At 35.1% G+C, this 25060-nt stretch overlaps 1 protein-coding gene across 2 annotated transcripts in view; it reads left to right on the top strand.

Annotated features, from left to right (window-relative positions):
- ROBO2 (roundabout guidance receptor 2) overlaps nucleotides 1–25060 on the top strand; it is an 897160-nt gene that overhangs the window by 342981 nt on the left and 529119 nt on the right. The window lies entirely within an intron of this gene.

Below are 25060 nucleotides of genomic sequence, written 5' to 3' on the forward strand. Positions count from 1 at the left end.
TTGTTGGGACATGGTAGAGCTCTCCAAGTGACATCATGCGTTTTGTAGCTTATAAATCACAGTCTGGACATCCACACTACGACCCCCCCCCCCCCCCAAACCTTCCCCCCCCCCCCCAGAAAAATGGCTTTATCTCACATTGCTGGGAAAAACTTGACTCCAAGTTTTAATTAGTGCCATATATAGAGGAGGATGCTAATTTATTACTTAATTGTTTAGCATAGAAGTTCACACATGTGGCAAGTTAAAAATCTTACCATCTCTGATTGTTGAAACCCTTCAAGCTCATTTTTTCCATTGTTCAACCTACCACAATCCTCAAAAAATCACATTAATGTGAAGATAAATTCCCCAGCAACTTTAATGAGAAAAGTGTGAACTTCCTTCTAAAACCACTTGTAGATCACAAGCTATCAAGTTAATTGTATACATTTTATATTCTTGCCTAATTTTACTGTACAAATGAGATACTGAATGCATATAAAACTCTTGTATTAGTGCCTGCAAGTATACTTTGGCTGAGATTGCATGACTGGTTTCAAAACAATGTCTCTTAGTCTTCACCGCAGCTGAAGTCCCTGAAGTTAGTCAATCAATATTTTCAGATTATCTGTCCATGACCATAATTTTACCATTGTGCTTAAATTGATAAGGTGACACTGTGAAAGAGATCTCTGGATCTGAGAGAATTTTTATCACTTATTGGATTTATTCTGACTTCTCCTAATTGCAGTATTTCTGCCTTAAAATAGAAGAGATGGGATCTCTCTACAAAAACTGTTTAATATGTAAATAAATTTATAAATAAATTCTAAGTAGCAAGCAAAGTTTTTACATCTTTGTGCTCAGTTAAACTGTTACATAAAGGAACAAAGGGGAGTCAAAAAGGAAATAAGAACTGTCATAGTATTTCCAGAAGGAAGAGCTATCTACATGCCCCTCCTAGAAATACTGACCACTGTCAGTGACAGAGGACAGAACCCTTCCTTAGGATTTCTTGGGAAAAAAATCAAGCTTCAGACTGTGTCCCAGACCCAGCTAGCTAATGGAACTGAGCATAGTTATGAAATGTTTGATTTTTGCCACATGCCATCCAACAAGTGGGGAGGGCGCCCCATGGCAAGTTTTTCCAGGCATAGGGGAGGCACAGTAGAAAATTGAGTGTGCTAAATTTCCACTGCCACACAGGTTTTGTCATATTTCCCCAGAGAGTAAGGGTCAGCTTAAGCTCTGGTAGGTGACTATTTCCACTATCCTAATGTTTTTAGTCTCCCTGATGAAAGCAATAAGATACAAAGCTGGGACATAGAAGTTTCACAGACTGTTCCCAGTTTTAGCAGAAGCTCTTAGGACAAGCTCTTGTCCTAAGACATTGCTATATAAGACCTAGGTCCTAAGACATTTAGGTATCTACCCCAGGGTTTAACACCTCTAAAACAAATGTAGTAATTCTTATCTTCCTTCACAAAACAAAACAAAACAGTATAAAACTTACTACTGACTGACCATAGGACAGGAGTTATTACTATGCTAATTCAGTCATTAACTGAACTAAAACCATTTTCATCTCATTTGAAACTTTAAAAAGTCACTGACTGCTGTGAAAACCACTAAATACATGTCTTCCTGTGTCCAAGAATAACGATTTTATATTGTGGTTGTGGGTGGGAGGTGGGACTTTCTGAACAGTGATAGTCAGTACATACATACATAGATCTCGTTTAAGAATCTTTTCTTTAGTCTAATCAGGGCAAACACTGAGGTGCTTTATCTTTTCAAAACACATATCTAAACCAAGACAGCCTGGAGCATTTCCTTCTGGCCCAATACAGAGAACCATTTCCCTTGCTCCCAGATGCCCCAGCTGGTGAAAAAAAGAGGACTGCCAAAGCAGGGTAGAGAGATGGGAAGATGATGAGAGCAAAGGATCATAGAATCATAGAGTCATAGAACTTGAATAATATGAATAATGAAACCATAGAATGGTCCCATAATATAATATGAAACCATAGAATGGTTTGGGTTGGAAGGGACATTAAAGACCATTCAGTTTCAACCCCCCTTCCATGGGCAGAGACTCCTCCCACTAGACCATGTTGCCTAAAGCGCCATCCAACCTGGCCTTGAAGGATGAGGGCCACTAATATGTTTTTACTCTAGAACTCAGAGCAGTTCCCTGATTCCCAGTTTTTCTACAGGTCTCGTAGAAGCAATGAGTAAAAAGCTGTTACAACTGGTCACCTCCTTCATTTATTTTTATACTGAAGAAAATCTGCTAGAATCCTGACAACAAAATCAATGTCTTTAGATTTACACCAGCTTATTGTTTTTTTGGTTTTATGCTGAAAGGTTTTTTATGCTGAAAGGTTTTTATGCTGCTCACATGATGCAGACACCTGAGCAGCTAGGTAAATAACAAATATAGACATACACTCAAAAAAAAAAAAAAAAATCATAAGCAGAAACTCACCACGGGGGAATATTTCCTTTCTGTACAACAGAGCACTGAGTTGTCATGGCTTAATCCAAAACAGGGAAATGATACAGATAAAAATAATACTTGTTAAACTGAAAAAACTTTTTTTTTGTTTTTGTTTTTTTTTATTATTATACAATAAATATCTCGAATATGGTGGGGGTTAGTTAGTTAGTTAGTTTGATTTTTGTACTTGGTTTGTAATAGAAATGCATGATGATTTCAATATAATACCTGGAAATTAATCTCAAGAAATTCATCACTTTTAGTGGGAGGAGATTTCAAATCTGCATAGATGAAAATAATGGACAGAAGTACAATTCATTCAGGGATATAATTTATTCAAAATATTACAATTTTATATATCTCTCTATTTTAGACATCAGTTTTTCAAACTACCTAGCACGCAAGCACAGATTGTAATACTCACTGTCTGTTGTCTATACTCTCCTACATATAAAGACATAAGACTAAGAAAGAGAAAGATCTCAGTGCTTCCTATCCCCTAGTCTGAATTTCTGAGCATGCTTACATGGCTTGTCTGCACCACAGAGCAATGAGTTCTCTGTGGACTAGAAAGAGACCAAGATCTGGGTTTAGAGGGAAGGAAAAGCCTTCCTTTTGGAAGGAAGAACAGCTAAAAAGAGAAAGGAAAGTAGCTGAAATTAATATATATATATATATATATATATATATATATATATATATATATATATATAAAAATCAGGTTTTTATTGCTGATTAAATGTTTACTTCAAAATAGTCATATTTACTTTCTTTACACATTAATGTTTTTTCTCTGCACTGTGTGTACAGTGTTTGCAAGGTCTACAGCTAAAATCTGATGCAGGCCCTACCACACTTTACATAGCAAAAGACTCCCCCAAAGAGTGTTATTGCATGTAATTTATGGATATGTGCCAGGAGCTGTGGAAACTTTAGAACAGTGCCTTTTGCCTTGTGTTATTTCCGCTGTCTAGAGGAACACAACTCATAGTAATTCTAAAAAGGGCAACAGGGATAATTGGGTTCCTGCTGCTACACATGTTTATCAGTGCACTACTGCCAGATGTAGGACATATGCTACAAATGGTCTTCCTATCCCCAAAAGGATTAAAAAAAAAAAAAAAAAAAAAAAAAAAAAAAAAAGAGTAAGAATAATCCTTAGTTTTCCCCACCTCCTTGCAGTCAAATTAGTCTAGCACTGGGACTAAATCCAGGAAGGGTTTTTTTAGCTCTAATGCACAGACCTCTTAGCTTAATGCTTTTATTTAGCTGATGGCTTAAGACGAGGGATTGCTTTATTTTGAACATAGAATAAAAAGTCATAGATTTGCATGAGAAATTTAGAGACTGTGTGTGGTGTTTAGATGTGTACACAAAAGTTTATACAGTTTATGCTTTGTAGCTGTTGAAGATTGGATTACTACTCAAATTTTCGTATCAGGTATTTCTTTACAGTGGTGAGTGTTGTTTGATTAGGTGCTTTTGTTCAATGTGCAAAATAAATGAATAAAAATTAATCTTAATTTAGACTTTGCTCAAGAAGGAAACATCTGAAAAGAGAAAAAGTCAAGTTTAATTCAAGATTTTGTGAGCAAAGTGTTTTATTAGACCCAAATGATAAGGAAATATTTAAACTATATTTCAGGAAACTTTAATATTGAATATAATTTTTAGATTATTAAAAAATTGGGAAATACATTTATTTAAAATGTTATGCATTTTCAAAATATGATATTTAAGTAACAGAACTAGAACCCAGAAATACTGACTGCAAATCCAGTTACGCTTCAATTTCTTTCTGTGACTCTAGTTTTTACCATGTGTCTTCCTTCTTCATCTGTAGAAGCAATTATGCTGCTGTGCTGTGAAGCCAGTGAAGTAGTCCAATACCACCTTAGTCATGTAGGACTTACACCACAGTGAAAAGTGTTCAAAACACACAATGAGAGAATTGACAGCTTCATGTATATGGGATGAGGCCTGCTAGGAATTCCTCCTCTTAAGACCGTAGACAGCACTCAGACATCATCTGAAAAAACAGTGGATAATATAAATTTGTGGAGCATAAGTCTCTAAACAGACTCAGGGTGGAAGATAAACTTGTGCAGAAAGCAAAAACTACATATAAGGAATATAAATATCCATAGTCTGTGTGGAAAAAAAAAAAAAACATGGACTGAGGAGGGATATAAAGATAAAAGCTGACGCAAAAGTACTCACTAGTGATTAGCAAATAAAAGCATGAGTGTTTTTATTAAAAAAAAAAAAAAAAAAAAAAAACATAGAAAGAGATGTAACTGAGACTATGTAATGCTGCATATAAAATGTATCATTTGGAGGTTGGGAGATAGAGATAATCCCTGCATTGCTCCAGGGCAATAGGGTAATGGGGTGCACTAGAAGTGTTGCTTTAATTTTGTTTCATTGTTATTTCCCTCGCAATGACATTCTGGGTATATGGCTTGTGACTCAAAAAACATTGAGATATTATTTTTGTTAACAGAAATGTTAGACTAAACAGTTTCAAAATGCCAAGTCAGGTTAAAATGGCACTTACTGTGTGGACACAATTTATCTCTCAAAAAGCATGCAGTTTGCAAATGTAGAACTGATTCACACATATATCAAGAGACCAACAAGGTATTCTTTAAGGATAAAATGGAACTTTTTTTACCCTTTTATACAATGCAGTATCTGTACAATAATGGATTTATGTTCAATTCACATTTAATATTTTAGAAGACTGTCTTTAAAAAGTATAAAAAATGTATTGACTAGGTAAAGAATAATGTTTATCTTCATCACTCTGGGGTGAATGTCACATCAATGAAGAGAAATTTTAATCAAATGAGGGAAAAAATGTTGGGAAAAAAAATGACATTTTCTTGCAAAAGTTTAGTTTTAATTTGACTGCAAAGGGAAAATAATTTTAGGATCAGGAACATTCCCCTTTAATTTTCCTTCTGCTAAAACTTATGACCACAGCTATATGGAGCCCTTTAGAAGTTGTCAACAGCTTGAACTGTGTCCAGAAGCAATGATGCAGTGAGTGCTATTCCTTGAAAAAAATAATATATCTTGCAGGTAGTAGCACTCAGCAAGTAGAAGGGCACACCTGGTACAAAGCAGCACTTCAGGGTTCGTTTCCTTTGTGTAAATGAAGATCCTGAATGAGTATCCTGGATTGTTGTAGGTATTTAAGCATAAGAGGTCCAGCAGTTGGTTTGAGATAAAGCGGAGTGAGGAATGCATTTGGTTCAGAAAACCCATTTTGGGGCCGTTTAGGTCTTCATAAACATGAAATGAAGTCACATCACCATAACATTAATATAAAATGTCAGAAGCATGTTACAAACTTAGTTCAGAAGTATTGTATTGACCACAGTTGTCATTATTTAGCATGGACAGCAGACCTTGTGTTATGCTCCAAATTCTTCTCCCCATCTTTGGTATTTCATTTTCCTGCTGTCAGAAATATTCACATTCAGATTGTTACACTGTATTTTTTGGGTTGTTACCTTCGTGTCTCTCTGTTTAAGAGATATTCCTTTATGAACAATTACCATTACTTATGTATGGGGAAAAAAAAAAAAAAGAAAAAAAAAAAGACTTCTATGAATCTGCACCTGAACTGGAAACTAAATTTAAATCTTGAATTGCTAGTCTGTTATTTTGAGGACAGTGAGGCCGATGAGCCTATTCTCATTGCTTCTTCAGCAAAATTAGTTGACTCCCTCAAAAGAAAAGAAAAAAACATTTTGTCTGTCTCGTGAAAATGAAACAAGGTGAAGTGCCTTGTGAATAGGTAGTAGTTCCCTTTTGTTCTAGCCAAAATCGTTATTAGTAAGAGCATACAGATGTTATTAGCAGTGATAAAAAAGAAGGAGCGTGTCACTTTACACAAACACCCAAACATTTCAGTGCATGGCAGATTACCCGAGCCTCTTTTTCTCTGGGAAATTTTGCATCAAGAAGTTTAAGAAAGGAGTAGAGTAGGTCAGGCAAGCAAACCCAGATATAAAGACTGGGTTGTTTTCGATCAAGGGGAGAATTATGCACTAGACTACACTCTGCCAGTTATGAGGTCTTTGGCACTGGCTAGCACTATAATTTGCAATTGCTTTTTCTCATCAGCATATTTAGTAAGATAAAAATATTTTACTATTTATTATCTATACATAGATTGTGACCAGCTTGACACAAAGCATCAAATGGTGTTTGGGGAAGAGAAAAATATATTCCTTCTGAGTTTAAGTAAAGTTGTTTTAGAATAATTTAGAAGGGTATAATCCGAAAATTCTCTTTGGAGTGAATTGAGAACAGGGTATACAATTTAAGACCAAGAAATACTGTGCAGATTTCTCCTTGAAACATGTCTTAATTTCCATGTCCATGCTTTGAGTCTTAAATGAAAAGGCTAGTAAGCACATTTACTATTCTACATTGGGTTAATTTTAGAGCAGTGCTTTGATTTTTGTTCCCTAATGCTCTATTGATGACCCCTTTTCAACTGCCCAGAAAGGACCACCCTGACTAAAATGCAAGGCAGTTGCTGGAATCCACATTAGTTACATGCTCTTCTTCCCTCTGAGAAGAAATTGCCAGCTGAGCAGGACTGTAATGAATTCTTATGTGTTTTGTAGTGTGAACTGCCATCAATTAGGAGCTAAGCTGAGACCATCAAACTCATTTTAATTAGAACCTCTGATTGGATTTATGCCAAGATCCCAAAGGTAAAAATCTAGTACACAGATTTACCATCTTCTCCAAGTGAAAATTTTAATTCTAGTCAATTCTCCGTGCTTGCTGTGAGTGTGTGAATATGTGCCTGCATTTGAGGTTAGACTTTATTTTCATATGTGAATAGTGGAGATGTTTGTACACACATTACAGTGCTAAGAGCATCCTATTATTCCATCCCTGTCATACACTATTCCATTTCTACTGGCAGGCAGAAAAGCAATTTTATCTCTCACATTTTTATAGTATATATTTAATTTCTAATGAGATTCAGGGATTCTCCATTCCCAAGGCACATTATCTTTCATTATTACCACAATACAATAAAATATATAAAATAATAACAGAGAATAATAATAATAACTGATGTGTAATTATCAACCTCATTCTGTCTTGAATCTGTTGTTACGAAGTCTGACAATTGTATCTTAGTAATATGAACACCTAACCTCTGGATGTTGAAGCTTGGAAAGATAATTTCTTATTAAGTTTTACTATTATTATTATTTTAACCTTCAAAATCTGTGATATGAAATTCGTGCTTAGAGTTCAGTAAGCCATATCCCCTTCTCTGAAATGCAAAATGGTTTCCCATATGGTTTGAAAAATATGCAAATATGCTTTTTGTGGCACAGAATATGTCTGTATATTGCATGCGTTTGTGTGTAAAGAAAAATCCACGTGTAATGGTCTCCAGAATAGCCTTCATACTGAGTAACTTTGAGATCGGTGAACCTTAGAAACTGAATGATAGCTAAGAGATAGTTTTAGAGTTAAAAATATATATACGAAAATAAAAATCTATAGAACCCTATGTAAATAGCTGGAGGCTAGAGGAATTAGACAGAGAAAAATTGTGTCTGCTCAGGGAACAGACAATTCAGACCATGTTGTTGACCCATTAAGCCACCTATGATAGTACTGAGACAGAAGCCAGGGACTTTAGTTCAATCCCCAATTAGGTCATCCAATCAAAATGTATTTAGGAATACATCTAACCAGAAGAGTATCAGGATGTCTCAACTCCTTCCCTTTCTGTATACCATTGACTAAATCTCAGGCAACAGCATTGGGAACAAAATAAACACAAGACCACTGGTATACCAACAGCTTGCAGTTGCACTGAAAACATGACTTGAGGTATAAATGCACATTCATACTGATGACATGTTTCAGGGGCCTCTGTTGAGACTTAGTTGTATTTATAGCACAATGAGTATTATTGAAACAGTATTATATACATAACTCCTTTCTCCATGGCTTAACTTTTTCTTGATGTTTAGGCCAGACCTCAGTTTTAAAAATATTTTCAGGAAGAGCTTCTAATGTTAAAAATCATGGAACACAAAAATTAGTGGTTCTCAATGTCATTTCAAAGGAGATTCAGTGCTTTATGTAGTTGTGGTGGTGTGTTGTTGTTGTTGTTGTTGTTTTTGTGCATGGCATGGAAACATTCCAAAGTAACCAGCCATTTTTATACAGTTCAGAAACTCTTTAAAGTTCTTAACTGAATTCTGTCTTGTGAAAAATCTAATATTTTAACAAACATTTTATTTATTTATTTATTTTTAATCAAGTATGTACATAATCTGATTATCTGGCAGGTTCAGGTTCTTAGAAAATCAAATCACTACTGGTGCCAAGTATTTACTGAAAAAAAAAAAAAAAAAAAAAAAAAAAAAAAAAAAGATGTTGAAGGAAGAGCTTGAATTTCTTGGATTTCAGAAATCTCTTCCAGGCTTATGTTTAGCAATAAGCTAAAACATTAAACTTTTTTTCCTGAAGTGTTCCCAGTTATTGTCATAGTGTTACCTATGGATATTATGAGTTCCTTTTCTGGGGAAGGGTGTTCTGTGGATATGTATATGACTATTTACCTTGAAGTGAAGTGCTGCTTAGACAAAGTGATTCATCTGCAGTTTCCATGATATAAAATACTGTTTATAGTGGGTTTTATTTTCTTGTGTTTTCCATTATATTATGAATATATATATATATTTTTTTAATCGGGTGGGAGCTGATAACAATTCAAATGGGCATTGAGTAGTCACAGATGCAAAAGTTCATAACTGGCTATATAAAATAACAATGTATTCTTCCTGAATCAGATGTTCTGTGCACAGACTGCTGATTTTTAATTGGATGTGTACTTACAGCAAAGATTTTGATTACAGTAAAAAAGGTAAAACCTCTTATGCATCTGGGCATAAGCATCTGGTAGAATGTATAAATAAAACACTAGACTAGGTCTGCATCCAGGATTAACCATCCCTGTGTGCCAAGTGTCATATTTGCAGAGGGAAAGAACTAAGTGAAAACCTCATCACCCAACTTCTGCCTTCCTCTAGACAAAATTTTAGAACAATGAAGAGTACAAGGCTTTCAAAAAAAGCAACCCTTTTCTGAAGAGCAAGTCCTCTTACTTTTGCAGATTATATTCAGCAGAAGCATTTCCCCCCACTACAGCTTGTGAATCTTCAACTGAGTCAAGGAAATGATATGATGTTCAGCAGACTCCAGTCAACACAGATTACATTCTTTGTACCATGAGAGTAAGGAAAAAAAATACATTTGTTGAGACCAAAGGGCACACAGAGGCAGCCTCTGAGTAATTCAAACATAAACAGGAAAGAAACTTGATAGAAAAGCTTGGCACTGTTCCATGTCAAGGCTAATTACTGCCGCTTTTTTCATGCAAAGTTCTGAATTAATAAGGTAGAGAAAATAGAGAATGGAGAGCATGCAGTTTTGTTCAAGGGTACAACTTCACCTTTAAAATCCTTTGCTTGCTCTTGAATTTAGAAGAATCCATAAGAACCGTTTCACAAAAATGTGTTGGCTGAAACAGTGAAAACAAACAAACAAACAAATTTTGATTTAATTGACATACAAAAACTGTTGTTAGGATTTCATGGTTGTTGCAGTCTTATATTTTGTTAATCAGAGACACTGGCAGATTTTATGTACAATAGGTTAAATCTTATCTGCCTAGTATTATGCAGCTAAGCAATTGATTTGTTTTCTCCTATAAATATTCAAAAAAAACTTTTGAAGTGCAGTTTACTTCTTTTAACATTAAGAAAATATGGATATAATAATTATGTAAGTAAAATGACAGATGTAGGATTTCAGCATGTAAAGTAAAAGATACTCTATTGTTTAAGGTAAATGTGGATATAAACCAAACTTCCTCTTCAGTTTTGGCACAACCCTGAAAATCCTGCTCCAAAGTGTAAGGCCTCAGCCTGGTAAACAGTCCATCTGAAGGCAATGAACTAGCTTCTTGCATTTTAAGGGAGAGGAAGGGGAAACAGGAAAGGATTAAAATACATATATATATATATATGTATATATACACACACATACATATATAAAAACAAAAATGCAAAAAAAAACATTCAAAAATCATTTTAATAAACTAAATTTCCTGAAGTGGAATCAGTGTCCAACCACCATTTTTTTTTTAACAGAATATGAAAGGAAGAAGGACTTCCAACAGTTGACAACCCTTCCCTCCCCCTACCTCCCACTTTTTTTTTTTTTTTAAGAAGTAAAAGGGACCTCACTTGATATGTTTGAGGACATTGTCACTGGAGTGTAAAACATTAAAGCTGGCTGAGCAAAGGGACAAACCGCTTTCCTCCTGAGATCTTTCATGATGTGGAGACAAGATTCACATTCCATATCAAACAGCTTTCTCATGACTAGAGTGCAAAATAAGCTGTTTCTAATCGATTTCTTTGTATAGTACTCAAATAGATGCGTGTGTTTTTGGGTGTGTGCATGTTAACTCTTGGGAAAAAAAAATAAATCCTGGGAACTGATAGACAATTGATAACAATTATCTGTTTAATTTTGCCTTGAACTTAATGCCAAACAAGCAAGGGTTCATGTTTTCCCACTACTACTTTGATGTTATATTGATTGCTTTGGTCAAAGTGAAAAGCTTGAAAACCAGAAAGTTGCAATAACTTTGTATAGAATGCATACTATCACTTTCTGCTTTTTGTAGTTGAAGACATCCCTTGTTTACTAATGACTTGACATAGCTACAAACCGATTTTATGTGTGCAGCCTTACACACCCTACATATATGTGGTCACTGCCAAGTGCTAAGTATTCTCAGAGTTCAAAAATATCTATTGCCTGGATGTGTTGCTCAAGTGACATCATTCAAGCAATTTTAGCACATTTTATGAAGGCAATATGAATACCACATTTTAAATTTGCCCAGGTCCTCTTGCCATTTTTATGTCAAGAGCTGGAAAATACTAGAAATTAGATCCTTTAGTTTCAGTCCTGCTTGCCATTCTGCATGGAAAAATGTGGTTACTCTACAAACTACTTTTTAGTGAGTGCACAAGTTTGTGTTCTCAAGGCCAAGAACATTTGATACTTCCAGGCAGATTAAGAGCAATTCTAACAGCATAAATGCAGGACACAGTATGAAGGCAAAGACAAATCTACTGTTTCACTGAAGGCCATTAAATACTGTGATTTTTGGCAAACTTATCCATTACTGTGTTAAACTATAACAGAGATACGTTCAGAGGGGAAACAGTATCCCCTTTGTTGAGCCAGAAAAAAAAATCCTGTTTCCAAACTGCCCTTATAAATTCTTACTGAACCCTTTCAAGTAGCTTGCCAAAACATTAGGCAGTTTTAGGAGAACACTGGGGTGCAGATTAATTCTTAATAAATTGATTGATATTCCTACAAGTAAGCAAGCAGTCTGTGTGCTCAGATGCAATTTAAGTCCCGTGTATCTGACAGTTTCTTCTATAAATTATGGTTTAATTCTTTAAAAGACCAGTGTGTCATTTGTATTAGGAGCCTTCAAGTACTTACAGTTGTTTCACATTATAGCTTATTGTATTACAGTTCTGGTATATTCTTTCTGTAAGTAATCTTGTGGGAGCCAAAGAAATAGGAGCCCTTCAACATGCAACAGCAATGACTTTTCCATGTTTCCGTTATGAACTGTGGTAATGGGAGAAAAGTCTGAAGAAACTAATGGAAGCTTCTTGAGCATCCAGTTTTCTTTCAATTTGATTTTCAAAGGTTTTATTATTATTACTATTATTATTAAAAAAAAAAAAAAAAAAAAAAGAATCAGGGGGAGTCTGATCAGGGGGAGTCTGGTGCTTCCCTCACAGGCAGTAAATATTCACTGAGTGTTGAGTTGAAAGAAATGGAGAAAATTTTACTAAAGTAAGTTGTCAGGGAAGAACACAACCATATAATATATGCATCTCTTTGCACAACTTTGAGCAACTATAGTCAGTGACAATGGATATATATTTTGCAAATGCAGGCTAAGCTTTTTCTATTCTTTTGTTATGCTTCCCCACACTCCCCTCCAGTTTCACGTGGACCTTAAAAAGGCTTGAGTACACTGCCTGGACCCCTCTTGAAATACTCATGGACAGGTAGCAGAAAGAAGCTACCGTTCTTGTCCATGGTCTGCTGAGCTCATCGATAGTGCTCCCATGTATTGTTACTGAAGCTCAATTGTATTTATACAATTCAATCATGTTATCTGCTAGAATAAGAGAAGGGGAGACTTCAATGAATTACATCAATTTGGACTCACGATCAGCCTGTCATCCTATAGAGATGGGGAATTTGCTGTTTGGCCACTACAGTTCTGTGTTTGTCAGGGGCCTTCCAGCACTGTGCACACTGTTGCTGCTACTAATCCTACCATTTGCATACAGCACCAGCTGGTCAGAGAGCTGCCCATGGCAAAATGAACAGGTGGGAACACCCAACAAATCTGGCATATAATTTCTGGAGAATGAGATGCATCCCTGTCAGTAAACGTAAATTCCCAGAAACCTAAAACTCCATTTCAGTTGGTTTGGTCTGGATGGTTGTGGTGACTGACTGGAAACCCCAAAGAAATTGAAAATTTTCAGATAGAGAAAAAAAAGGTATGATGAGCCACTTCAGATCAGATTTCACAAGAGCTGAAATTGCCCTACAGGCAAAAACCTATTATCATATGAATTTCCAATGGAAAAGTGTGAAGAAAGAATACATAAACATGAAAAGTAATAATTTGATTGCTTTGAAAGTTGTCCACATATTTGTTGCAAATGTTTGATTAGGACCATTAAGGAAAATAGCATTTTATGTGCTTCAGCTATGCTTTTCTGAGGAATAAGTGTATTTTTCTACAACAAATATGACACGGAGTCACTGAGTTTTGACTGGGCAGGTGTGTTTTTTTTTTTTTTTTTTGTAATTATTGTGATTTTTTTTTCCCAGTTGTCAACATATAATTTTTTACATACATAGAACAGATGAATGATCAAATGAAAGCCTTGCATTTCTTGTTTCTTAAACTGAGTTTTTATTCATATACACGTTTAAAGATAAATATCCTGTAAGCACCATTAGAAATCAAACTAGAAACATTTTTTCGAACAAAATGAAACTACCATATATTAAACATGAGAGCAAAGATTACACTAAGTGTCTTTTTTGTTGTTGTTGTTTTGTTTTGTTTTAGCATATTTTTATATCACACAGTTTCTGTCCTTTAATTATTTCCATAGTTGCTTTTAAACTTTTGGGGCTACTTTTTGAAGAAATTGGATGTACATGTAATTTCTAGTTCACAAGAAGTTGCCAGTTGTTTGGATTAACAGGTGTTTGTCCAGTGAAAAATGGGTTCCTGGAAAGCACTTCCTAGAATTTTGGGGATGAGAGAGTGTAAATTATTTTATGTTGGTTAAATATACACATATGAGACTAATTTATTTAATTTATTTATTGCATCACTTAACTTTTTCTGCTAACTTTGCTTTTAAGCCAAATCTCAACCTTCAGTCTAATAAAGAAGTAGTCCAAGGATGCTAGTGACTAGCACCTATGTATGTGTGTTGGAATTGATGCCTGTGTTTCATTTTGAGACATACCTAGACAATAAGATGTTTGAATCATAGAAAAGGCCACACTGAAGAAGAGCATTACCTCCCAGCTTCACCTGTTTGTGTAGCCACAAGTTTCTGGAAACCTGAGACTATATATGATATCTAAAAGTACTCTAACATCTGAAATAAGCTCTTTATTTCTTCTCAGAGAAGTGAACTTTTGAAAAGTATGATATTCAAGTTTTGAAGCTAACTGTGGCAGAGGAGGAATGCTGCCGAACAGAAACAAGTTAAGTATTTTCCTTTTTTAAAGCAAATCTTTGAAAATATCTTATAAATATAATTCTGCAGGAAAGGTGCTGATTTATATTAACAGATCACTGAATATTTTGAATTATTACTTATGTAGTATTAGAGCTACTAATTTGGTGCACATATATTCTGATACTGTCTTTTTTTGGTCATTTGATAATGGCTATTCTTGCATATGCATACTTTTTCCTTTATACTTTTTTTAACCTTTCTATAGATAAAAAGCTACAAACCCATTGTGGCGCCCAGGTAGTCATACAACATACAATCATACACAATATTCATGTATACTGTAAGAATGCTGTGCAAGTTTCTAGCCAACTCAAAACCACAGGGGTCATGGTGCCATACTGATCATTTCTAGACTGTTAAAATGTACTTGCAGGTTAAAATATATCTTTCTGATATATAGAATCCAAATAGCTTATATATGAACAAAAATATTTTCTACTTTTTCCCATTTTCTTAATATGCATCCGTAATAAGGATGGGAGACCATGGAGGCTATTTTATTGTTTCATTATAACGTAGTTCATTGATCCCAACGGTTAAATCATTTTTATTGCACATTAAAAATATCATGATATCAGGAAACCTATATGTCAGCTTGAGGGACTTTTTTACAAACCAAGTGCATTCCACACGGACACTGAAAACAAATCATAGCATTCTATTCTATAATGGACTTATATAGGCATTTTCCAATCTTGAAGTCTTTGCTCAAATTGATCTTTGCTCAGAGTGGGAAAAGGGCTTGGAAATAGCTGAGTTTTTGTCCAAGCTTTGTGTTATCCCTTACCTTAGAAGCATTTTTTTTTTTTTCTGGCAGTGGTGGTAATGTTGTGTTCTTGTTTTTGGTGGATTGCATTGAAATACTTAATCAAATATTGATAAAAAGAACATCTATTCTGAAGTAAATTTTCCGTCACTCTTTGGTATTTGATTTCACTGTAAAGAGCAAGAAGATTAAGAAAGCAGTTCATGATTTGGCATTATTCTGTTTCAAAATGCATGTATCATCCTCTTTATCAGACCTGTAGTAAAATATTGCACTAACTACATTTTAACTACACCACAGAAACTCAGTAGCAAGCATCACATCTCAAGCAGGAAAGTCAAGCATCTGATTCTGATGTCAGATTTGCAGCATGCTTCACTTCGTATTAGGAAAGACTTTCTAAGTAGCATGTGCACTTGTATCTATCTACCTTTCAAAGAATGAGCCTTGTTCTATTTATCTTTTTCTTTCTTTTATTCCTATAGTTTCTTCCATTATTTGTTAATAGTGACGGTTTCCCTCCATTTCAAAGATCAAAACAGTAACTGCTGAAACAGCAAACATTTGCAGCCTTCATTTTTGTCTCCAGCCTTCCTTTGATATGCAGTCTCTGTTTCTAAATTCAGAAATGAATGTGAAATTGTCTGGGATGGATGCAGAAGGCTATAGAAAATCATCCAAATGTAGTTTTAATATGTTATCTTATGCTATATTAAATCGGAGCTGATAGCACCTTTGCAAAGCAAAATGAATCCTATGGAATCTGAGCCAGGGGACCTAATCCAAATTTTTTGTCTAAGAAGAACTTCAGGCATCTGCTCAGAAAGAACATAGTGCCTGCAAATACCTCGGTTTATCTTCTATTTCCTGCAGAGCTTGTCATCAAAAACTCTACCCCTCTCTTTACCTCACAGAAATACTTGGGCAAGTTTTGTAGCTGTTATGAACCATCAAAGTTTATATGAAGTAATGCCACTTACTAAAAACTGAGGATATTCTCATTTTTAGTTGCTGTTTTTTTCCAGGAGAAAAGAGGTCTCCTTCACTCTTCAAGTAACTTCGTTATTGGGAGGGTGAATACTAATTTTCTAGCTCATTCTTATTCTCTAGGGATAATTTGGCTGCTGTGCAAAAATGTAAAATGATTGTGTTTCCAACCTGGTTTCCCAGACACCTATTTCTGCATAGTTCTTCTTATGTGTTTGATGGGGGAAGATCATCCCACTCAATTAGAGACTCAAAGACTAACTTTTCAGTGATGATTATGACATGATAAATCATGTGAAAATAGCCTGATCAGTTGATAAATCATAGTTAACAAGTAATAGCTAATAACTAATTAAATGCAGTAGTTTTTTGTTTGTGTCTTTCATCTGACGTGAAAAGAAAACAGAAATAAATTTAATGGTAGTATTAAGGGAACATTCAAAGCAATGGAGACTGTATTCATGTAAATACAAGGGAAAGTATATATGATATTTGTATGACTCATTGCATTAGTATTCTACCCAGAAATATTTACAATGGCAAAACATATCTTTGCTAAGAAAATACAAAGTATATATATATTTTGCAACAGTCTTTTAACACAATTTTAAAGAGACTTCATAGTAATGTCTGGTTTTGTATAATCTTAGGTATACTGATAAGGTATTATTAATGATTTTCCCCAGGGTTTGTCTAGTGTGGTTGTAAAATACTGAAAAAAGAAAAAGAAAAAAAAAGTGTGTATGACCTGTCTGAAAGAGTAACAGGTGTACTTGTCTCAACCCATGCACAATCTCCCTTCTCCTGTGTACTCATAATGTATACACTTTCTATTTCTCTCTTTTTTTTTTTTTTTTTCTTTATTTTTTTAAAATCAGTTTTTATATGCAAAATGATTTCTGTGCTGTCAACCGGTTTAATCTACTGAGGGCTAGGTTTTTCTCTTTGTACCTATCTGTGGAGATGAAGTGATTGGCACTTAGTCAGTTCAGGAAATGTTGTCATTAAAGAAACACTCCTCTTGTACTGACAAGAAATGGTTTACTTCATTTTCTTCTATGCACAGTAACTTTGGTCATGAACAGCTCAGAAAGGTGGAGAAGAAAGAAGTTTCATTTCTCTAATACATGGATAAACATTGCATAGGTAGTTATGGTGACTCATCTACATATTTGATGTGGAAGAATAAGAGTATCTTACAAATGAACACAAATGCAATCCAGAACAAGGGAAGTTTGGGCAAAACTGCATGCAAATTCTTCAAGAACCCCTTTACAAGGGCCCTGAAAATAAAGCAGTTCGTTTCACTTTCCCATTTGACAGTTAGGCTCCTTAAAGGACCAACTTTTGTGTTGTTTGTAGGTTACTTTGGTGTTCAGCATCCATCTGCTGGGAATATAACTGAGGCAGGGATTTGATCTCCTGCCAGCTACAATATATCAATACATCAGTAGCAATTAAATGTTGCTAGCTGAGCTATCCTTGTGGTAAAGATTAACATTATGAGCCCTCTGCCTACTGCTACTTGGACTTTTCCATAGTCCTTGATCTAGTTATGCACAATTTTTGTCATGTACAATCTTGAGACTTCATATAGGACTCATGTCTTGCCAGAAATGTATATATTTATTTATCAAAACTGTTACCAGAGCCATAGACTCTACAGTGGGATTCTGTTGGTATAGGTGCCCTGTGTATATGCAGCTGCATTAAAATGAAATTTCCCTTGCTGCAATAAAAGAACTTCAAGCATTCAGCACTGCAGTAATTGCAATGAATACTTTCTGGGCAGCAATGAGTGGGAAAACCCATTTTCCTCTGACCTGCAAGCTTTTTTTTTTTTTTTTTTTAAGTATATGTTGATAATTTTAGAATTCAACACAGAGACACAGTATAACTCTCATCATCCAAGACATTGTATTTGGAGGGAAGTAATTGATTGCTGGTTAGTTGTAGCTGTGACTTGGGTTTCGATTAGAAAAATAACTTAAAAATTCTAACAGAAAGCAGCTATTCTGCACACTGCTAAAAAGCATTTGTGTAAGTTTGGTGTGTTTGACTCATGCATAATGTATACTCCTTAATGACCTGCATAGCCAAAGGATGGCACTTTAAATTGATGAGTGTGATATATTCATACGTAGAACAAATTAGTTTAAGGACAGATGAAGAATAGATGTGCAGTCCAGCTAGCATGAACTGTAACAATTATAGAGATTATTACAACCACAGTCTAATACCTTCCAGACATCAGAAATCATTAAGTGCCAGAGTTATGGAGATCTACAAGCTAGTTTATCATAAAAAAAATATTATTGTATTACAGCAGTTTCAATTTTGCCACTATATTTGATATTAAAAGAATATATCTACTAAAAATATTTATTTTCACAGGTTTCTAACTTAACCTTATAACCATGCTCAAGAAGAACCATGACAAAAGAATGTGTACCCCACATGAAAATGAGAGGAATACAGACAGGGTGGTGAATGTGTCTTGGAGCACTTTGTTTCCAGTGCACAAGAAGAACATGTTTTAAGTCAGTAAAAGTCAGGGTAAAACTACTAATCTGAGCAAAGCCTGTCTCTCAGACAGGTGGGACTGAAAAGAGCTCATTTGCTTGAGGCCAACTTTGCAAATAAGTCCTTTAGTCATATCTATAACAAGAATCTGTAAAATATTATAATATCAGAACGCACTTCAGACTGCAGTTGTGTTAAAAAGTGAACTCGAACCAGACCAATAAATCCTAATATCCACAAGTTTGCAGGTGTACTTTGAGCTGAAAATGGTTAAATTTCATGAGTTGGACTACTCCCAAAAATTACACTTAAGAAAAAACAATTTGAAAGCAAAATTGATTAGATATGACATTTTTCCTGTTGCAAAGGCTATGAAGGAATGACATGACTACTTAACTGGATTCTTTACTACTCTTAATCCTTCCATTTACAGTTTCACTGGCAATAACAAGTTCTTCAGTCAGAAGGACTTTGCTTTTTACCTTCATAAGATAAAAAAGGTGGGTGTATGCGCCTGTACCCGAGACTACCATGGCAATGATCAGGAAGTAATCAGGAAGTTTATGAAAAATGAGTATTTCTTCTTTTAAAAGTGAGTTATTTTGAAATATAATTTTCAACATAACCCCAGACACTTAAAAAACAAACAAACAAACAAACAAACAAAAAAAACCTATCCTTTGCCCAAATCATGCTTACTCTCTGACATTCTGAGCAAATGCTGTGTGCACATTCATACCTAGATATACGCAGATTCATACATACAAGCCATGGCGTTGGTACTGATGCTTAAATTTGGGAGTCATTGTTAAGCTCCAGTATTATTGCCATGCCACTCATGGGAAATGTTAGAAATGCCATCATCTGGATGAGGACTTGGTAAGACAGTCCAGCTGCTAGGGTGCTAACTTAGCTCATGGAGCTGTTTTGACCATAAATACATTATATTTAGGGTCATTATACATTAGATATTTAAGGTCAGATGCAACAATTACTTAGGTACCTACTACTTAACCCCAATGCTACTCAAATTTAGGTACCTGTATTCAGGGTGCAGCAGTGGTGCTTACAAAAATGTAGTCTGACTTTTCTTCAAAGCCAAAGAAAAGTCAGCTGAAGTGCCTTCAGCTTACCTGATATTTAGGTAACTAGTCCATAGCAGTTAAAAATGAAATTTTGTATAAACAACCATAAGGAGCTTTATTATCCCTAGGACTGTATTCTTGGAGTGAGCTAGCTTGAGGTGAGAGAGACTGAATTTAAAAGCAAGAATCCTAACTCTGGTTCAGTCCATCAGCTGCCATTGCCAGAGCTGAAAGTGATACAAAGCCCCAGACTTTCTCCCTGCAACTGTATCTCCTTATCATAACAGTACATAATGATGAAAAGTACAATTCTTATCAAGAGAAGGAAGTAAATGAATGTGTTTTTGTTTGTTTGTTTGAACGAAAACAAACAAACAAACAAACAAAAACCAGCAAGCCAACCCTTGATATGTTGCCTGTCAACAAAATGCTATGAATCTTCACATGAGAAGTTTCTTGGTTATAATGAGGTTTATATGTAGAATTATTTATTTATTTATTTTTAATTTTAGTCAGCTGCTTGCATCTACTCTAGATTTGACTACATATGGAATGCACAACATGAAAAATAGAAATAAGGAGGACAGCATTTTGTTGTTAAATTGATGACAAGCAGGTATTTTTTGGATTTATGCATCTAAATTTGAAGTTTTCCAAAACCATTTGACCTGGTCACTTAGGCAGCTAGCTGCTGTTTGGCTGCAATGGACGTTAAATCTTAATTCTTCTGAAGATATGGCAGCTGAAATTGTTTTCTTCATAATAGCCATCAATTACTCAGGAAGGCATCATATGAGGATTCTAAATGGAAGAATAACAACAAAAATGTGCTCATGCTGAAACTGGTGAAATTCAAATTTAGGTGGTGAGGCAAACAAAAAAAATAAAGGAACAGCTATCATTGTCTTTTCTGTTCCTAGAACTTTTTAGGCAAATTTTAGACAAATTCTGCTTATGGCAGGGCACATTACAACTCAAACCCTCACAAACACAGCCATACTATTCATGAATAATATTTCTGCCTTTAAGACCAGGAACACTGTAACATGATGTAACAACTGTTACAATGACTGTAAGATGATGCAAAGAAAATAAATAAATAAAATAAACAATTAAATTCAGTGAAAGGCTGTTATTAAATAATAATAATAATAATAATAATAATAATAATAATAATAGTAATAATAAGGTTTCCCACCATGATTAAAACATTTGCAATGAAACCATGGGTAATCTGTAATGAAGTCAGATTTTAAACTTTTCTTATAACTCCACAGTCCACTTCTGTAATTTTAGATCTATTATATAATCACTCTCATTAGTTTATAGGTCAGTTGCTGAAAATATTCTCAAAAATATGAAAATAACCCAAAGAACTGTAAGATTTCATCTTTAACATTATAGAGTATTTAATTTCCATGAAGTTTCCAGTCTATACCACTTAATGAGATCCTTCTCCACGTCATACATAAAATATTATTTTCTTCCTGTGTAAAGTTATTATCTTCCTCCAATCGTTTAATATTTTCAATTCAGACAGCAACTTGTTGATTCCAAAATTTTTATAACAACAAACAACATGTTTGTTATACACTTCAGTCAGGTTGTTTAAGAAAAAGTAACTGAAGGTGTGTGCACAGGTCAAACTCTCAAGAAAAGAGTCTCTTCCAGGTTCAGAGTGGATTCCACCATTGCTCACTTTTTCCCTGCATACAAGTGGTTAAACGGGAATTGAACACAGTTTAGCTTCTGTGCAGTGAGTCCTCTTGGCTCCCTCACCTTGCCCTCATTCCCACACAGACTGCCCTGGAATGCCATCTTCCGCTCTTCCATTACATGGGTTAGGATGGTTTGGTATTTGGTGTGTGCACCAAATGGCAAGAGTGCATGCTCTTGCTCCCTAGGGGAGTTGTGCAGCCTGTGCCAAGTCCCATGCTGCTGCAGCTTCATTGCTAATAATAGTTTTAAAATAGCTATGGCTATACTGAAGCACAAAAGTAACTGAAGTAGATATACCCCAATTATGTATTGACTAGTGCACAAAGAGGACAGAAAATAGCAAGCGGTTTCTCCCATGGATTAAGTTGGTTCTACAGCACTGACAGGACTACAAATTTGGCAGAAACTTTTCTTTTATCTGACTGTACAAAGACAAGGAGACCAGAGTAAGAGGTAACTTTTTCCACTGCTACTCTATGTTAAAGAGCAAATCCTCTACCCAAACTATTTCCTATATGGGATAGAAATACAATTTAATGAGTGAGCCTGCTTTAAGCTTCTTTTCATTATTTTTTTTTATTTAATTTCAATATTTATTTATTTTTTTCACATATTCTGACAATATGTTATTAGTACTCTTCCCAGCTATTTAGAAGGAAGTCAGGAAGGTCTATACTGTTAAGAGCTGCTTTGGTGCCATGGGATTCATGTTCAGGGGATTCCTTTTCACAATGTTGTAACCTCCTTATCTCAAGTTGACATTGCACACCACTCAAAACTATCTGTGGCAGAAGCTTTATCAGTACCTTCAGCAAGAAGCACTGCTCTCTAGTTCAAATAAAGTCTCTGTGTTTACAGTTAGAAATGTCAATCATTTTGGTCTGTATTCTCACTGTTACTTACTGTCTTGCTTGTCAGTGAATAGCTCCCTGGCTTTACCAGAAACCCTGATATAATCTGGAAAAAAAAAAAAAAAAAAAAAAAAAAAAAAAAAAAAAAAAGCAAGGAAAGGTCTACAACAGTGCACGATGCAGGATGTCATTTATTTATTTTTTTATTTACAAAAAAAAATAGTTCATAAAAGAGATCTACCTAGCTGTTGATACTTTTTTGTATCTATTTCTGTTGCTTAAATCTCTTAGCACTTCAGGAAACATTAGGTAGGATATGATAATAAAATGTTGTGGAAGTTTTGAGATATTTGGGCTCAACTTTTGATCTGTTTTCATGACACAGTTTTATAGATATAATGTGCACCTTTCCAGAAGTCAAATTCATTCTTTCCTTTGAAGTGGCCATCAACAACATGCATGCATTCCTTCCTCATGCCAAAATATAACTTAGCTTAGTTCATTGGCTAAGTCCCTCAGTCATTCACATTTTCAATGTTATGTGTACTTTTTAGTCAGCGTGTCTTTACACAAGTCATGGTTAAATAATACACACAAGGTCAAACTACAAAGAATCCAGTTGCTCTGGCAGAGAAAGCCATTATAGAAAATGTAAGAAGACTACAGAATTCTTTTGCACAAGGTGTGTTCTTCACATTAGTACGAAACAGCCTTAACAAACTAGACACTTTAGTTGTGCAGCTTCAGAAAACAACTTATTTTCTCCTTTGGCTCTTTGTAAGCTTTCAAAGAAATCAGTATGTCTGTAGTCTAGTTAATCCAATAGCTCTTATTCCTCTGGGTCAAGGTTATCCAGTTGTCAGATGGGATATAAGTTTTCTGTAAGACACTGACATTTGGGGGCTAAAAGGTCAAATCTGGGATTGCTGCTTTGTTCTGGTCATTTTGCTCTGCATAAAATATATAATGTGGCATCTTAAAGATCACTTGTACTGGAATTTCCAAGTCAGAGTGGCAAAGTTTGACCTCAGTTTCCAGGTAGTAAGGATGTACACCATCTATGTATTAGATGTACACCACACCAATAATCTCCTCCTCTGTCAATAAGAACAGGTTTTGTTTCTCCACTGTTTTTTTCAGCATATGTGACTCAGTATTCCACTGGGTTGTCATCCACTATTTTAATTTGTGTGGTGGCAGATTGTTGTCCTCCTACAGCTTTTACCAATTTTATAGGTCATTACTAGTTGACTAAAACTGGTGTAATTCTCCTCTGCCAGCTGATATTTAATAATAACTGTCATTTCTACCCAGACTGTGCACAAGTAAGTTCTGACAATATGTAACACATAGCACATATATGGATCAACTATGTTACATTCTTTTGACAAGCCATTTACTTGACTGATAAAAATCAAGGAATGAGTGGATGAACCTTGAGAGGAAGCTAATTCATGTGTTTATTGGGAATTTGATACTATGTTGGCCTCTTTATTTGGAATTATCAAAGTTTTGTGCTAGAAATGGCTTATTTAAAAGGTAACACTAGGAAATGTGTTAACTTTACTCTTTGTACTAGTTATATAATGCTGAAGACCTGAAGCAGGGTGCATTGAATGTAAAGTCATAGAAAAAGTGAGATGTGATGGGGCTTTCCTGCCCATGAAACCAAGGTCAATTGCTTTATTTGCAAACTGTTTAAATCTTCTTGCATTCCAACTTTAAATGAGGAACTGCCAAGATTTACAGTTCCTAAGGGGGCCCTAAGAGCTCCCTACAGTGAAAAAGTTGGAGTGAAAATGTGTCTTTTACTTCCCCTAAAGAAGAAGTATTGTGTGCAGGTAGGTCAGAGAAACACGGTTGGTTCACTGCTGACTTACAGTATGACCTGAGCAAGTTATATAAGCCCATTGTTTCTGCTTTCTTATGCGTAAAATAGGCAAGATATTTCAGAGGCTGCTTGTGTACTTTAATTGGTTGAGTGTTTCCTATATAGAAGATAAAAGCAGATCATGGCATGTTTAAGCATCACATTTCCCTTTTATTTATTTATTTATTTTTTAAACCAACATGACCAGAGTTTTCATTCTTCCTCTTACACTTTGCCAGTATTTGGGCCTGAAAGTTCTTTTTTTTCTCGCATTCCTCTCATCCTGTTTTTTCTCTTTCTTTTTTTCATTTTTCTTTTCCTTTTTTTTCTCTCTCTCTTATTTAATTTATTTATTTATTTATTTATTTTCATCTTCTGTGTGCCTTTGTTCTCCCTTTCTTGCCTGGTTTATTCTGCTTCTCTGCCTTTCGTCCTGCTGTTTCACTATATTCGCAACATAAATCATTTTTATCCCAGGGTCTTGCTGAGTATTCAATACACTGAGGCACGTTTTTACTGCTCTCTGTGTAGACACTCTGTGAAACATCAGGCCCTGGAGGATGCGTGGGTTCTCACTTCACATTCTCAAGTACTTCTGCCTCCTTTGTGCAAGTGCTTCAAGGTCTGCTGGAGTCAAACCAACCCTGAGAAGCTCAGGGTTACAAAAAGGACAGCTGCCATCCTTGATTTTGCCCGTGGTTCTGGTCAGGAGTCTCCCAAGGAACTTTAATTTACAAAAAATACGACTGCTGAGTCATAATCACTGACTTGGAAGGGTCTGAGAGGCAAATCAGTGAGCCAACTATTGATTGGACTGTCATTTTATGCTGCATAA

The sequence above is a fragment of the Aythya ferina genome (genome assembly GCF_964211825.1).
Source record: "Aythya ferina genome assembly, chromosome: 1".
NCBI lineage: Eukaryota > Metazoa > Chordata > Aves > Anseriformes > Anatidae > Aythya > Aythya ferina.